Source organism: Cimex lectularius, unplaced genomic scaffold (assembly GCF_000648675.2).
Source record: "Cimex lectularius strain Harlan isolate CLEC.00 unplaced genomic scaffold, Clec_2.1 scaffold100, whole genome shotgun sequence".
NCBI lineage: Eukaryota > Metazoa > Arthropoda > Insecta > Hemiptera > Cimicidae > Cimex > Cimex lectularius.
Window position 1 is genome coordinate 769,856 of NW_019392663.1, and position 17,713 is coordinate 787,568.

General features: G+C 35.2%; 1 protein-coding gene across 3 annotated transcripts in view; it reads left to right on the forward strand.

Annotated features, from left to right (window-relative positions):
• The window catches only part of LOC106663673 (protein yippee-like 2), a 110,904-nt gene that overhangs the window by 24,501 nt on the left and 68,690 nt on the right, over positions 1 to 17,713 (forward strand). Inside the window, exon 1 of one of the 3 annotated variants that reach the window (XM_014388683.2) lies at positions 13,429 to 13,587. The exons of the other annotated variants lie outside the window; for them this stretch is intronic. The gene's annotated coding sequence lies outside the window, so the exon portion shown is untranslated. Of the gene's footprint in view, positions 1 to 13,428; positions 13,588 to 17,713 lie in introns of those variants that run through there. 3 annotated transcript variants of the gene reach the window in all.

The following is a 17,713-nucleotide window of genomic DNA, read 5'->3' on the forward strand; positions in this document are numbered from 1 at the left end:
AATTGTTAGTTAAATTTTATGAGCCAAACCGTGTAATAGATTGTTAGTTAAATTCATTATATCAAACAATGGTATTCCGGTGTTTTGATCAATTTTCTACCAAACCATTAAAATTAATTTTTTTTAAGTAAAAACGAATAAATTTTTGATCTAGGTTAATATGGTTTATGTTAAAATAAGTAGGTCGTAATTAATATAACCGCAATAGTTCTTTTGTCTTCGACTGTACTCGATGCTACCCGACGAAAATCTGGACAGTGGGGAGTAGGGTAGCGTTGCCATAGCATCGGGCAGATGTGCACGGGGGTAATACAATCTAATGGAAAATTGGACTTTGGATTTGCGTCGGGTAGCGTCGCATAACGTTGCATCGGGTATGTTCCCCACTAAAAGCACTGTTGACAGATTGGCGAGGATGAGTTTAGAACGGGAATAATATTCATGATTGTTTCATAAATGGTGTGGCATTCGTATAAATAATTTTTAGCGTGTATATTAAACTTGTCTTAAGGACTAAACGGAAATTCTTCTCTAATATTTCACGCTTTCCTTCCCCCAAGAAATACTAACCGTCGAATACCTACATCGTTTCCTCTGGCTAATAGGTAAGGCCATAAAAGTGAAGCCTTAACCATAAATATTAACAAGATTAATACCCTTTCTTCTCAACATTCTTATTGATATTTCATATAGGATTTCTCTCAACACCTCACGTACCAAACATCAGATTAGTTGTAATCTCAAAACATCTCCAATTTTCTTTAATATTTATTTATTCTATATTAATTTAAAACATTTCTACCGTTACTGCACTACCGTACATTCTGTTATGAGAGGGGTTGAAAAATGAAAGTAAACCGAAAGAACCACTTTCATTTCGCGTAGGAGTCAATTCCGGCTCATCAATTGAAAATGGCCGCCTAAGAGATTCTGACGGGTTTAAAAATAAATAATATAAAAAAATAAACGAAATAAAATCTCTATATTGGAAATGTTTATCCGTTATTTAAAAATAAAGTTTAAAGACAGAAACAGTTGACTAAGAGCTAGATCAGGGACCTGCAAAATACGGCCTGACAAAATATTGGAATAATAATAATCCATTATATTTAGTATATATAATTTATATGTACTCGGACACAAACTCCCCATTTCGACCTACATCTCGTGGGTTCGAATCCTGCTCGTGACACTAGCTTTTTCATTTTGACCAAAACCTACATAAAATGATTAATTAATTGAAAGAAATAATAATAATGTTTATTTAGTAGCAACAAAAAATTGTATGAAACAAATGACAAACATTATAAGACATGGTAAAAACAGTCAGCTTAAATAAACATTGTACTTAAATGGAAAATGTCAAATCAATTGCGGATGGTGCTCTGTAACGCAATAGCCGATAGACATACATATTGGGGAGTGTATACTTATTGTGATTTGCAAAAGTATTCGTAAAATCTATTAACACAGTGTCCTCCTACTTTTGCATAACATATTTCGTTAATTTCATTTTATTAAATGAAGGAACTTTTAGAAACAATGTTATGATAAAAAATAATAACAAAAATTAACCAATTATTTTATCATAGAGATAGCCCTCGTAATAAGATACAATTTTAAAATACATATAAAAACACCAAAAATACAAAACCTTTGAATAGAAATAACTTGCTTTTGTATATTTGATGTTCATGTTAAGTATAATAAGCAAAGCGCTAGTCGTTACCGATCCGTCCTTGGCATCAACCCACAGTTTAACGGAATTTCCTTCGCAGGTGTGGCACCCAAATTACTTTTGTTTCAATTCTGCCCAGAAAGGAAAAGATTTACAGTAAAGTTGATCGCTAGCCTTCTTACAATACACTTTACAAATGTTGGAACGTATCACACGTTCTACCTACCCGAGTGATTTTACGCCACCACCTCGAGCAAAAAAATGTTAATTCAACCGCATATGCTTACAATACTTAATTATTTATGCCATTATTTTGCGGCTCCAATATATGCATCATAGGCTGGGCAATGGAAGGACTTGGTTTTAAATTAGCGGTTACACAGTAACGTACTTAGCTAGTGGAAAAGAATTGAATCATGTACCGCCTTACTGTATTAAGTACCTACTTACATATATACTTTTTGTTCTTTCAGAAGGTTCTTATATTATTTCTTTAATCCATTTACGTTTTCGTGGTCAATTGACCAAGTTACTTCTTTCATGAAATTAATTATTCTTTCTATGTAAGGTCTTGTTTGAGATAAAAAAGTCAGTGTCACGAGCGGGATTCGAACCCACGACCTTCAGCTCAATACGCCGCTAATCTACCACTTCAGCTATCGTGACTTCGATCCTCTCGGACACCAACTCTCCGTCTCAACCTACAACTGTTCGAATTTTTCTTCTTTTTGCCATTTTCAGATGTCGTGTAATCGGTTTGGATTCTCAGCGACTTAAGGAGTGGCCACGGGGAGCTGTTTCGTGAAGTGATACTTCTTTTACTTTTTAAATTAATATTAATCCATTTGCGTTTTCGAGGTCGATTGACTAGTTACTTCTTTCAATCAATTAATTATTCTTTCTATGTAAGGTATTGTTTGAGATAAAATAGTCAGTGTCATAAAGAAGGTTGTAATAATTCATAAAAATAAAAATGCAAAATATTCAAAGTACTTAACAACTGTAATTAATAAGACAATTTATTTATTTAAGGAGTTACCTGGCATTTTAACTTCGTTGGCCATCTCATTCCTCGCTTTCGCCGTTGTGACTTTTCTGGAATAAGCAGGGAGGGTGTAATTGTACAGTTGAGGATGGTTTTCCACCTCCTTTACAAATTTAATATTCGCCGCCTCCATCGTATACTGACTCAAAACACGCAACACGCAAGATTTTTGCAGTGCACTGCATGTCGCATGTGCCAAAAACAAGCTGTATCGCAAGCAAATTGATAACTGATCGAAATGGTGTCAACCCGTGATGGGTCGCCTGCCTGCTTGCACAGCTAGTAGAGTTGGGAAAAATGTTGTGTCGACCGCGCGTCGATTTGTGTAAAGAAGGTTAATTTCGTTGTCGCGACTTTTGATGGTTTTTGCCGGGCCAATTAGACATGATCCTTACAAATAACTTTCCTCGATTTATTCTTTCCCATTCCGAATATAACGAGCGTTACAATAATATATCTGGCAGGATGATTAAGACAAGTGAGCGATTTGTTGACCCATAATGTGGTCAACAGTATACAAAACATTAGGTTGGTGAGTGGTAGACCGCTTCCTTTTTGCTAGGTCATGGTAGACCACCCAAGATCTTCATCCCCTTTTCAGATCACAAACGATTGCCATTTGAACCGGTCTTTTTTCCAAATGATTTATTTGCCGTTTTGGAACAATAGGTTTATAACATTTCATTCTTTGCATGTACGAGTAAATCCATTATTAAGTTGCTTTTCTGGGCATAGTAATCAAAATTTCAAAATTTTCATTTGTTCGACCAAAGGTCATAAATTGTATTGAATAAATAGATACCTAATTATTTTTTTAAATTAATTTTCAAATTTTACTACTAAACAGAAGAAAACCGTCATTATTTTAATAATTGAACCGTGGTTAAACATACTGCTAAACCAAAGATGCAAATATTTGATCAAAAATCTCATATCCTGTCGGATTAATTACCAGTTTGTCAATCATTTTATAGGCGTTGAGTATAATACTTGGTTTGTTATGCCCCATCGATTCTGTACAACGTAAACTTTAGCTTGTCAATTTTAACATATTTTTCATCAAGATACACAAGATCAACGTAGTATGTTTTCTTTTAATGTTCTAAAAACTTACCCATCCTCGCCTCATATTATTTTACAGATAGAATAGCATATTGTACACTATGCCCACTCCTTTTCTTTCACTTTTTCTCTAAAATTTAGAGAAAGAGTAAAAGGACCAAAAAAAGACGTTTAATGTCATTGTCTGCTTTGTCTTGTGCCATTGTGAGAAGAAATGCCTTTTCATAATTTATGCAAACCTGTTGTTGACAGTTCAATAGCTCCAAGCCGTCGCTTGATTGCCTTTTCCACACGTTATCCTCGAGGGCTCTCTCCAGTCTTTGAAAAAAAGATAAACGATTATGTATGGTAATAGCAATGACATGAAATATTAATGGATTTAGATTTATTTTATTACGTGTGGTTGGTTTAGTGACCGTCAGTTAATGATTATTTGGGGATCGTGAGATGCGGTCTGGTGTGATGTAGGTTTAGAAACACATTTTCTTTATCGTGCCAACGTTTCGATCTTTATTGAGATCATCTTCAGGGCCTGGGATTTATAAACATTGTTTAAATTATACAAATACGTGTAGGATGTGAAGAAAATGAATTTATAAATTGCTAGAAACTTTAGATTCATTCAAATAATTTATACTCATTCAAAGTGTTTGTTTTCTGGGTAATATGCCATTCTTGTGTCGTGTTAGGCCCTGAAGATGATCTCAATAAAGATCGAAACGTTGGCACGATAAAGAAAATGTTTTTCTAAAACCTACGTCACACCAGACCACACGTCACGATCTCTGAATAATCATTGACAAACGGTCACTAAATACCACACATTATCGATTATGTAGATGAAATATCAAAAGTCAAATGTCCAATAAACAATAATGAATAATTCAATAATGGATCAGGGCAAGATGTAGTTGTGGGACGCAATCTTCTCTATTGAGCTGAGAAATAGACTTATTTAGAATATATATTTATTTATCTTATATCTGACCCAGTCTGTTTTTGCACGTTTTCTTTTTTTTCTTCTCTTATAACGTTTTATAACGTACCTTATAATAGTGGTCATCAGATGTGTAACACGTAGATACAACCACGTGGTTCAAAAAGACCAACCAAAGCTTATACTTTTCCAATCAAGGAATGCAGCCTGCGTTTAGCCGGCTGTCATGCCAAATCTCACAGCTACACTCGAAGCGATGGAAGTCCGAAGAAATAATCATCATCATTACTTTAAAAAGGAAGCAATTGTTGCCACTCGCGGGATGTAATTTATGTGGGGGAGATGCTTTTCAATAGGCGTCACGTTGATTTGGTTTAAGATGTTTGCAAAAGACGATTCAATCTTTCCATATTTTCCTGGTAGGCCAGGGCTACAAAACAAGACGTCTTTGACGACAAGGTGGAAATAGCCTCGTAGCTTAACGAGAAGGTGCAGAAACTTGCAATTTAACTCGCAAACAACTCCACTGATTTATAATAGCAGGCAAAACCAAAAGATCTAAACAATTTTTGTGCTTTTCAAATTTAGGCATTCATTCTAGATCCAATCGTTACATCGTAATGATAAATAATGATCTTAATATCGTAATAAGTAACTAAAATGTAATAAAAGTTAGAAACTGTTAAAATTGGGTTGATGCAAATGCAGGTTTTCCTTTTCGCTTCACTTTAATACCAATTGTATAAACGAAACTATTAATTGTGCTAAGGGATACACATCATTTTAAAGCCTATTTATATCGCTTTCTTTCTCTTACAATTCTTTTAGTAAAAACATTGAATTCAGTCTGTTCAGTTCCTTCAAACAAAATGATGTCTAAGAGAGATTTTAGGCACATTTAGTTCGATGAATTTGAAATTTAGTTCTATGAACTTGGACGAAGTGCAGCGCAAATCGCTCAAAATATTAATAACATTTGGGCGCAAGGAACCATAAATGAATCCACAGTGCAGCGTTCAAAAATTCCGTAATGGAGACTACGACCTCACGAGCAAAGAAGGTGGTGGCTGCCCTTCTTCTGTTGACAATGTCCAGTTAAAGACTATAGTTGAAGCTGACCCCACAAAAACTACTCGAAAAATGGCGGAAGAACTTGGTCGTTCGCCATCTGGAAGCTGTTAGGAAAACAAAGAAGCCAAGTGGATTCTGCAGCTGAACGACCGCCAAAAGGATCGTAGGTACGAAATCTTTTCAATGATATCCGTATGCAAGAAAAACTGGTCCACTTCTCAGTCGTAAAGTAACGTGTGTGAAATATTTTAAGACAATAGACAGCGTTCTAGAGAATGGGTGAAAAACCATGGCACCTCCTAAATCCAAGCTTATATCCAAAAAATTATGATCACTGTCTGGCGGTCATCAATTGGACTGATTCATTACAGCTTCCTCAATCCGGGTGAAACCGTCACTGCCGAAAAGTACTGTAATGAAATTAATGAGATGGACCGAAAACTGCGATAATCATGGCCAGCATTAATCAATCGGAAGGGGCCAATCCTCCGTCCCACACGTCGCACAACGCACAAAGGCACGACTTCAAGAGATGGATTGTGTAAACAAAACTAATTTTGTAATTAACTAAATATAATTATTCGCTTTACCACATCCACCGTACTCACCGGATCTTTCTCCTACAGATGAACACTTTTTTAAACATCTCAACAACTTTTTGTGCGAGAAACGGTTCAGAAGCCAGAATGACGTTGAAAATGCATTTTGGGAGTTCGTCCATTCCTGAGACCCTAGTTTCTACTCTTCTGGGATTGGTTGTGCGTTGGCAAAAATGTATAGATAGTAATGGATTTTTATTTCGATTCAATATATTTTGTTGAAGTTAAATTCTAGCTAGTTTTTATTAAACATCAAAAACTTATGCCAAAATTTTTTTTGCATCAACCCAATATTCTGACCCTACTCGTATTATAAACTTAAAAACTATTTTTTATATACTTATATTTTTTGCCATGGATTTGGGGGGTGGACAATGTTTTTTACCGCCTCCAGCCGCGGACGAGCTATCAAGCGATGTGTCAATAAAAGGAAAACTTGCAGAATCGCATCTCCCGGCTTTCTGCAATCTTACAATTGCCCGTAATTGAGTATTATGAATTCGTGCATTGCATTTTCGACCCGAGGAAAAATAAGCCTACAACCAAATCGTTTTGCACCTGTAAAATATAATCTGACATCGGTCGAATAGCATCGTAACATTTGATTTTCTTTACCTTTTTAGGTACCGTTTTATCCAAGAAATAAACATAGAAGTATAAAATATTGTAGTTTAGCAAACGGGTTTACTACTACAAAGTCCAAAACATTATCAAATTTTTATTTTTTCATTTATGTTAGAATACATTTATTCATTTTTTATATATGTATAATCCATTTACGTTTTAGTGGTCAATTGACCAAGTTACTTTTTTCAATTAATTTGGTCAATTGACCACTAAAACGTAAATGGATTATACATATATAAAAAATTGGTCAAATGTAAAGCATAAAAAGAATAATTAATTGAAAAAAAGTAACTTGTTCAATTGACCACTAACACGTAAATCGATCAATATTTAATATGTAAAAGAAGTATCACTTCACGAAACAGCTCCCCGTGGCCACTTCGTAAGTTGCTGAGAATCCAACCTGATCACACGACATTTGAAAATGGCAAAAAGAGGGAAAATTCGAACGGTTGTAGGTTGAGATGGAGAGTTGGTGTCCGAAAGGATCGAAGTCACGACAGTTCAAGTGGTTAGAGCAGCGGCGTATTGAGCCGAAGGTCGTGGGTTCGAATCCCGTACGTGACACTGACTTTTTATCTCAACCAAGACCTTAGATATAAAGAATAATTGTAAGTATAATATTGTGCATGTATTACTTAAGTATAAAATATTTCCTATGTTGATTGATTACGCTTTTATTTCTTTTTTAAAAATATTAGTTTTGTATGTTCAGATTGAGGCGTAAAAGCTGAATATACGACGACAATATTTACTTACCCACAGAAAGCTCTTGACTAATAACAAAACTAACTATTTACGAAAATATGTAGGTATTTTATATATCCGTAGTGATCAAATTTATCATTTTGTACGCAACAATTTTTTTGTTCAGAGTGAAACGTTAAAGCTAAGAGCATGTTTTTCTAAAATTTGCTAAATAACAACAATAAGAACCTACGCGGTTTTAGATATGAACGAAAATAACGGGATGTCATAATTAAGAGTTTCCAAACGGGAAAACCTTGAGCCTTCTCAGATTTTTTTTTTTAAATTGATACCTGAGAGATAAACTTACGTAATATATCTTTCTCAAGACAATAATATAATGGTGTTTATAATGGCGAGAGGTTTGTAAGGAAAATCGGACTCTTCTCTTTTCTCATTTCGTATCGATCCATCATTAATAAATAGCACCCTGCTCGCCCTACAACATGCTTCGACTGTTATTAAAACGGTCTTGACAGAATATGGTCCCGAAGTAAGATTTCAAAATTTCCTTGGCGGCCGTACTTCTTCCGAGGTTGTTTCTGATGCGCACAAAGAACTGGAAGTTTTGAATGCCCGTATCATCCTTTTCCCTTTCTTGTATAACGATTAAAGAGTTTTGTACATACCACCCACCGAGAACCCACTTCGCTTTGAAAGTTCCGATGTACAAAACTTTTTCTTTTCGAGTCACGAGACTGGAGAAACAAACGCACATACAATTTTTTTTTCTTTTCAAGAGGTTTCTCTTAAATTTCTATTGTCCGGAAAACTGAAATCGTAGGATCTATATTCCGTCACACAGTTCAAGAGGTTCAAGAAAGTGCAATCATGTAAACTCGGCCGGTCGCCCTGTCCAAAGCTCGCCCGAACATCGCCCACTTTGGGTCCCACGCAAAAGAATTCCTATTGTGGAGCATGCGCCAATTGAATATTTATCTGGCCATTGTATTTTTAAAAAACTTTGATGAAATTGCACTATGGTGGACTCGACTACAATTTCACTTTCAAATCCCCAAAGAGAAAATACAAGTAAACTATTTATAGTTTTCTTTTTGGGCACAATTTAATTTTCAACTGTTGTGTTTAATCTCCTACAGCCGAGTTAATATGTATGTAATTTTTTTTTCTGATTTAAAAGGTAAATTAATGTTCTTAGGCTTGTTGTTCATAAATTATAACATCAGGCAAAATTCAGCTACACTTCGTTTATTTGCACACTGCAGTTTCTGAAGTTTGTAATTTTTGACTTCTCGAAATTGATATAAATCAATCAATAATTCTTAGCCATCCGCACTGGTTCCACTTTCCAGTCTGCCCGAAAATTCTTGTCTGTGAGATCTGCCTGGAGCAGATCAAACCTGCTTCTCGATCGTCTCAGATTATCTTGTGTTTTTGTGTCTAATGTCGATGTTTCGTCATCTTCAATTTGCGTTACTTTCCAGCAGAGTCCTTTATCAGTAAAAGAGAGAAAAGACTACGCATATATGCAATAATGATACGATAGCTACGTTACTGATGCCCGAGGCAGCCGTTACAACTTTAGTCAGAAGGAAGATCAGGAAAACCTGATATTTTCTAATACATAGCTAATGACTTTGATTATATTGAAACTGATAACAGCTGCAGCTAAGAAAACACTTTGATTCAAAAAGTAAATTTGACTAATGTTTCGGGCCTTTATTAGCCCTTTTTCAAGGGCAAAACGTTGGCAATTATTTAAACACGGTAGAGCTCCTTGTGTATGTTCTGGATAATAAAAATAAATCAGATGTTTTGTAAAGCGAGAAGATTTTATTGCTAGGTGACAGGGCTTCCGTTTTATCGACCCGTTGCATAACGTTGTTTACCATTTCGCTAACAACATCGCCATTTATTTTGTTTTTATTCCGGTTATCGCACTGCTGGTATCTCAGTTGATAACGCCTCATCAGAACGGTTTTAATATAATTGATTGGAGTGGATCTAATTTTTCGTCAAAGGATCGACGAACCGAGGGTAAGATCGTGGCGGTGCATTTTCCATTTTCCAGCGGGCATCGTCCTCCGGAACCGCCCGCCCTCGTGGTCCGATGAATGCCCGTTTTCAAGGATAACGATCAGTGATGATTGTCCTCTCAACCTGTTCTTAACTTAACCGATGCACCGAACTACAGAGAAGAAATTTTATACGCATAAACTATTAACTGAAAGATTAAACAAATCCGGAAAACTTTATTTTCAATGTCAAATGTTTATTATAACATCGATTATTTATCTCATAGATAGCATTATTACTCATATAATTAGTAGTATTCACGCTTGAAAAACTTACATTATATAAATATAACTTACATAATTATAAATAAAAATTTAAAAAAATATATTAATGTTAGCTTATTCATACTGGATCTAATTTTTATAGTTCTCCATAACTTACACTGACGGACAATTTGGTACTTTTTGTTATACAATATACTTATTTAATATTTTACTAATTTGGCTACAATTTATTTTCTTGTGAGGCTTTGTATGGATTCTTTTATCACCCGCTACTTCATTTAAAGCCACAATTAGTTACTAATACGTTAGTAAGCTATTTTGCTTGATTACAATGTTTGACAATTTTATACTTAGCAATGAAATTGAGAACATTTTATCACACATTTGGCTACAAGGCTACAGTTCCTTTTTTTAACTGTTATAAGGGTCCGTTTTTTCCCGCTTCTTTACCTAACGGTTTTATCTAGCTATATCAAGGTTGTTGCTAACTAACTTGATTATTTCTCGTTTCTTGTTGTATGTAAGTATGTAATTGAATAAATAGATTTCGAATTATGGTTGCTCATTAATAAAAGAACGCTTAAGTGAAGGTTTTAGTGGGTTAGCCTCAGTGTATTACTATTAAAATTTACCTTTTCGCAATTAAAATAGCCTTTTTATACAAAAAAATGCCACATCGATTAGTCTGTCGCCGCTTATGGGCTTAATCAACTTTTCAATATTCCAGCTGTGCAGCTTCCAATACGTCTTTTTTACGAGGGTTCGCAACAGCAGAGGTCATATCAACCCTCGGGGTGCCGGTGTTTTAAAAAAAACAATTGTAAGTATGCTGGATGCGAACCGAGGATCTTTACCTTACAATGATGATCCAAATAAGTTGTGTATTGAATTGTGGAAGATGGTTTTCCCCCAGCATATCGGTTCTTGCTTCATAAAATCTTGTTGAGCTATTTTAACAGAAATGAAATTATGAGAAAAATGATGAAAATTTTCTTCCTTCCAAAATACTTTGGTATTAAAAGGCACAGGTATAATTGTAATTTCGTACTTGGATTGTCGTAGGCAAGGTTCGTATCACTTGGCCCAACGTAGTGCACCATCAATCAGTGTTATTTACTTCCAAAATACCTCGCATTTCGTTTACTCGGGGAATTAGTCGCAAAAATTGTTTTTAGCCCCGTTCTCGATACGAGGATTAAGTTCTCAATACAAACAAAGGGGCCAGCAATTTTCCAATCTGGCCAATTGGCGGTCAAGGGTATGATGGGTGCAGTCCTCTGTTTTACTTACCTCTCCCATCACCTTTCCACAGTTTAATTAATTAATTTTGTAAGCAATCACTGGACATTGTTCCATCCTACTTTTATGTTTTGAAATAGTTTTTAATTATTGAATACTGAGTAGTTGACATTGTATTATTTTTATGATGTAAAATTAATCTTTTCATCACCAATGACAATTTATATATTATATTATCTTAAATGAAATTTATAAATTAATGTTATTATAAAAATTTACTATCAAATTCAACGGTATTATTACATACTTATAGCCGAAGGTCGTGGTTTCGAATCCTGCTCGTGACACTGGCTTTTTTATCTCAACCAATACCTTACATAAAGATTAATTAATTGAAAAATGATATTATTACATATAATTATTTTTTATGTTTAAATCGCCTGTTCTAAAAAAGAAGTGTATTTCGACGGACACTTTCAAATAGGACGCTGCTACTTCAAGCGGAATCGGCCAGGTGCTTTTTCGGGCTAGCTTGCTGGTTCGGAAACCTCAAAGTAAGCGAGATAAGAGCAATAAACCAACTTTATTTTCGACGTATTTATACGTGTTGCCTAAAGAATCGACCCTCCAGAGTCGATTGGCATATGAATTAATCTCGTAAACCTCAAAACAAGCGAGATAAACACATAATTGTCTATAGTCTTTCTGTATTCTTGTTGCCTTAAGAATCTCGCCCCTCTTGAGTCGATTGGCGCAAGAATTAATCTCGTAAACCTCAAAACAAGCGAGTTAAACGCAAAATTGTCTATAGGCTGACTATTCTAGTTGTCTATAGAATCGATCCTAAAGGCGATTGGCCCTAAAATTTTAGGTGTAAATAAGTTCTCTATGTATAATCAAGATAAAAACCCTCCATTTTTCAAGACAAGACCGATCGTTAATCCTAATCTGCTTCAGCTTCGGGGTGAAAGTCGCATTAACTCGCTCGGCCTGATTCTGCCCAACTTACGTGCGAAAGCCGCGTAACAGGTGGTGGCTTCTTCCCCGAATGCGAGACTTACACGGTTCTGCATTTCTGTTGTCATGTTGGTCCATATTCCAGACGAACCGATATTTATTGTTTTAATTCGGTTAAAATTCGACTTTCTTTTGTTTATGCTTTCAAATTCAATTACATATTCTTCCGCAGGATAATTACGAAATCTTTATAAGACTCGCTTTTTATCCTCATAGGCCACCTGGTACTCTTCATTCAACTTCATGAGACCCAACGACGGTTAGTTTCTGCTACGTCGTTTCATAATGGTTCTGTAACTTTCTCGACATCGGCGTTCGCTCCTGATAATAATAATATAATGTTTGTCATCGATAATTATTTTTCTTACTGTATTCCTATATCCTGTGTCACAGCAGGTATGGTAGCTATTATATTCTTCACAATGACAGTGGGGCAGTATATTCAAATGGGTTGCGGTAGGTTGACATGGGAAGTTGGTGTCCGAGTGGATCGAAGTCACGATAGCACAAGTGGTAGAGCAGCGGCGTATTTAGCCGAAGGCCGTCGGTTCGAATCCCGCTCATGACACTGACTTTTTTATCTCACCAATACCTTACATAAAGATTAATTAATTGAAAGAAGTTATTTGGTTAATCGGACCACGAAATATAATGGAATATATTCAATATGTTCATTACATTTTATTCCCTTTAATACATTCTCTCATTTTTGTTTGATAACAAAAGATTTTTTGTATTTATTTGGTAAGATTGTTTTAATATAAATATTTTTCTCCCCGATAAAAGTTGGAGCCTATGTTATTCAATTAGTTAATGTAATTTTAAAACTAATTCTGATTAAAGTTGGTGGTTGTAGTTGGTCTGCGAATTTGTGAACACATGAAGTGTCGATAAGTTTAAATAAAACTTCTTTTAGTTCCAGCTGGAACTAAAAGAAGTTTTATTCAAACACAGATTCTCTATTATGGAGTTCCATAGGACTGTACTACTTTAGACAAAATATTGATCAGTTTAATACAATTTTTGTTTAAAAGTAGAAAACTTGTTATCGAATCGGATATTTTTTGTGTTGTTTTTATCGCAATTTTTATCGATTTGTGGGTTATCGAGAACTTCTGTATAGTCCTTCGGGTTCACCCGCTTTCATCAGTCTGATCCACATGCCCGATCGAATCGGTACAAATTGTCTGTATATTTGTTGTTCGTTCCTTCCCCCATAAGACGAAAAAACAACAGTTTACCCTAAACATTAAAACAGTATTTTAATCGAGTACGAACGGAGACTTCGCCGAATGTCCATATGAGTGAGTTACCTTTTTTTAATGAATTTTATTTTTTATTTTTAATGTTGTGAAGGTCGGGCTGGGTTGTTTATTTTATTATTCGTGTCCAGGCTCTCGCTAGTTCTGCCTCTTGAAAGGCAATATTCGCATTTTCGATCACGGCCTTGGTTTCCGGAACCGAGCCCGGCCAGAGTTGTATCCAAGGTGATAAATCTCGTATCATGAATATCCTCAATGTATTCTGTTCTATTCAAAACTTCTTCATTTTAAATTATGAACAGTTGCTGTTTTTACTCTGCGGTTTTACGTCTCTGAAAAAAATCCTTGTGAGCTTTACCAGAAGCGTCCGCGAGGTTGTTGAAATACCTCTTCTTACTCTGGATTTACGGGCAATGAGCATTCGCCGGATGAGAAAAAATCTGATCAATCGTAACCATTTTCAAGCATAAAGATACGACCTTTAAAACGAGAAATTTCGTAATATAGAATTCCTGTTTCGATATTAGCTCGGCGTTTTGGCTAATACTTCTTATTAGAACGAAGGGCTGTTATTATAAGACTTTAAATTCGGTCTTATTGCGCCTTTCCAACGTTTTCTTGCATATGGTATGGCATATCCACCGAACTTTTTTTTCTGCTGCATTTAAAGGATATCATCTGCACATTGAAAATATGATACAAGTTATTTCAGTTTAAAAATTCTGTCTTAAAATAATGCATGTAATTTTGCTCAGCATTCAGTAAACTAATTAGTTTAGTCATACACTAAGAGTCACTTCAACCACATATCAAGGTTTAAAAAAAAATATATATATAATAAATCTAATAGAGATTTTCCAAGACCGACAAAAAATGTATATACGTAAAAACTCATGAAGGAACAAGGAGAAACTAATTCAAAACTAAATCAAACTGAAAGCACTGGAGTGGCCAAATCAGTAGCCAGATGAAGCAGTTATCATATCGGCATAATAAACCCGAATAACAGAGTATTGAAGGTTAATCAAAACTAGTGTCACGAGGGGGATTCGAACCCACGACCTTCAGCTCAATACGCTGCTGTCCTAACCACTTGAGCTATTGTGTCTTCAATCCAATTGGACACCAACTCCCCGTCTCAAACTACAACCTTTCGAATTTTCCCTCCTTTTTGTCCTTGGCATTTTTTTTTTTCATTTCAACCAAAACCTTACATAAAAATATAAATTAATTGAAAGAAGTAATTTGGTCAACAGACCACGAAATATAATGGATTTAAACTGTACCTTTTAAAATAAACTTTCCTTTTTTAATATTTCTTAAAAGTAATACAAATAAACTTAAATTACATGAGCAGAATGGTTATATATCTTTTAAAATAGTATATAAATTTATGTCCAAATTTAATGCACTACTCAACTTATTAATGTTAAAATAAAATCCATTATCTTCTTACATTATTTACTTAACTAGTAATCTGAGCAGAGGCGTATTGAGCCGAAGGTCGTGGGTTCGAACCCCGCTCGTGGCCCTAGCTTTTTCATTTCAGCCAAAATCTTACATAAAAGGTTGATTAGGATTCGGGTTGATTCATATGTTTGAAGACCACAACCCGAATCCTAATCAACATCGTAGTGAAGGCTTGTTGATCGCATAGCAAACCTTACATAAAAAGATTGATAAATTGAAAGAAGTTATTTGGTCAATGGGCCACTAAATATGATAAAATTCATCAAAACGTTGAAGAACGGCATGTCTCCCCAAAAATGAAAACAAAAGTTTACCGATACCCTTCTCCTTGTTATTAGGATCGAATTTTGATCAAAAGTGTGTTTTAATTGTTTTGCATTAACATAATTTAGATAGTGTGGGAAATAAATATTTCAAATTCTTCACTCTTGAGTCTAAAAAAACAACATAAGGACGAACCGGAATTCCATATTTGCATATGTGTACAGTTTAACATTCTATTTTAAATATAACTCCCTCTTAAAATTGAATTTTTTATGAAGTTGCTTATTTTTTATGCCCTTGAGGTACTCGCACCGATATATGATTCTGAAATTGGGATATACTGTATACCAGGTACCAAATTCTTTGGCTTGTTTGTATATAGCTTCATAGATAGGTTTTTATGAGTTTAATAATGAAAAAAATCGGTCCTGTAGCAATCTGTATAAATAACACACCGAAGTATTGACTGGGATTTCATTTCAGTTGGAAAAAGTTCCCATGTTCAGATGGATTCCTGTGATTTGTACAGTTTTCAGTTGAATTGTAAAAAAATTATACACAATTATATGTAATATTAATATCAATTATATATGTGTGGTGTTTAGAGACCGTTAGTCAATGATTATTCGGAGACCGTGAGATGCCGTCTTAGAAGAAATTTTCTCTATCGTGCCAGCGTTTCGGTCTTTATTGAGATCATCTTCAGTGCTCAAAGTGTTTGTTTTCTGCGGAATTGTGTTATTCTTGTATCACTCAATTCTTCATTCTTGTGAGGGCACTATCAACACGACTCACAAGAATGACACAATTACGCAGAAAATCAACGCTTTGAGCTCTGAAGATGATGTCAATAAAGATAGAAACGTTAGCACGATAAAGACGATGTTTTTCTAAAACCTACGTCAGACCGCATCTCACGATCTCCGAACAATGATAAATTATATATTTTATATAATATAAATTATATAAAATATTATATAATTTATATTATATAAAATACTACATAATTCTTCGAGCATACATACCACCAGGTATGCTCCTATCCACCCATTCCCTATTCTTCCTTAACTCTTCTTCTTTACGTTATTTTTCAATTGTTCTACTCCTCCAAAATTGAAGCACCTATGAAAAGACAACATTTAATTGCATTTTTTCACCAGGGACAAACAGCAAGGTGAACCGACACAACGGAATGAAAAAATAGAAAAAATGGACCGCCGTGTAGAATTTTAACTACACACACTCAGTTCAGTGACGTTTAGTCGTGCAGTTTAGTCTTTCGGTCAGGATTCAAAAACTAACAGATAAACTGTTATTTCTGTGTATAGGGCCATTATACAAATAGATTTATCAGTTGTGAACTTAATCACTTTATGTTGCAGTTTTCGGCATGGAATGTCAATGTCAGACTTGATTTCAGTTGAATCTACATAAAAACAGAACGCTGTTTTATGAGCTTACATTATTTCCTGTAACGTGAAACGTTAGATGACATCCAATAATTAATGGGATAGTTTATGTGGAATTATTATGAATTTATGATTATTACATTTAACCGTTCGTTGGAGTTAATTAAAAGTGTGGTACCTATTGGCTAGAACGATTGTACCACTAATCGAGACTGGAACGTCCTCGGGGAGAATAAATCCGCCCTGTCATGCCTAGTTAATATCCGTTTTTGCCATTCAAATATTACATATTGTGTGCGTTTTGGCTTTAAAAGCAACTCTCGAATTTGATAGAACGTGCTTCCAAAGGGCTTTTCTTATCATCGAGTGATCGATCTTGGGGAAGGGGGCGGCAATTCTTAACGTTCTATTTTTGTACTTGCGAGGTCAGCGCCTTGCCCAGTACTCGTAGGGTCACTGTGGAAGAGTCCGATATATATAACCGGACCTGCTTAGCCTAATATTGTGGTTTGACGAATCCAAATTCTAAAATAAGATTTTGAATAGGCACAACAGTGTTTTCAGAGCAACAGAAAATCCTCGTTGGAATATTCAAAAGCGTTATCAAACAGTCAATTTCACTAATGTTTGGTGTGGATTACTCGGTAACCAGCTTCTTGGATCACTTTTTTGAGCGAAACACTCAACGGGGAACGGTATCGTTCTTTTCTAGAAAATATCCACCCTGTTCTCATGAAGAGAAGTTCGCTATACACCAGGCGAAGGATGTGATTCCAACAAGACGGTTGCCCTGCTCACAACAGTCGCGTCGATACTAATTACTTGGATATGAACCATGCAGGGAGATGGATAGACACACAAGGTGACCCCGGATTATTTTCTTTGGAGGGCATTGAAGAATCGAGTGAATGCCAATCCATCTCCTCCAGTATTGACTGTCCAAGAACTAAAACAACGGCTTGCAGAGAAATCCTCTCACAAATAATAGAAAAGGCCACAAATGAATAATTTCTTAAATGAGCAGA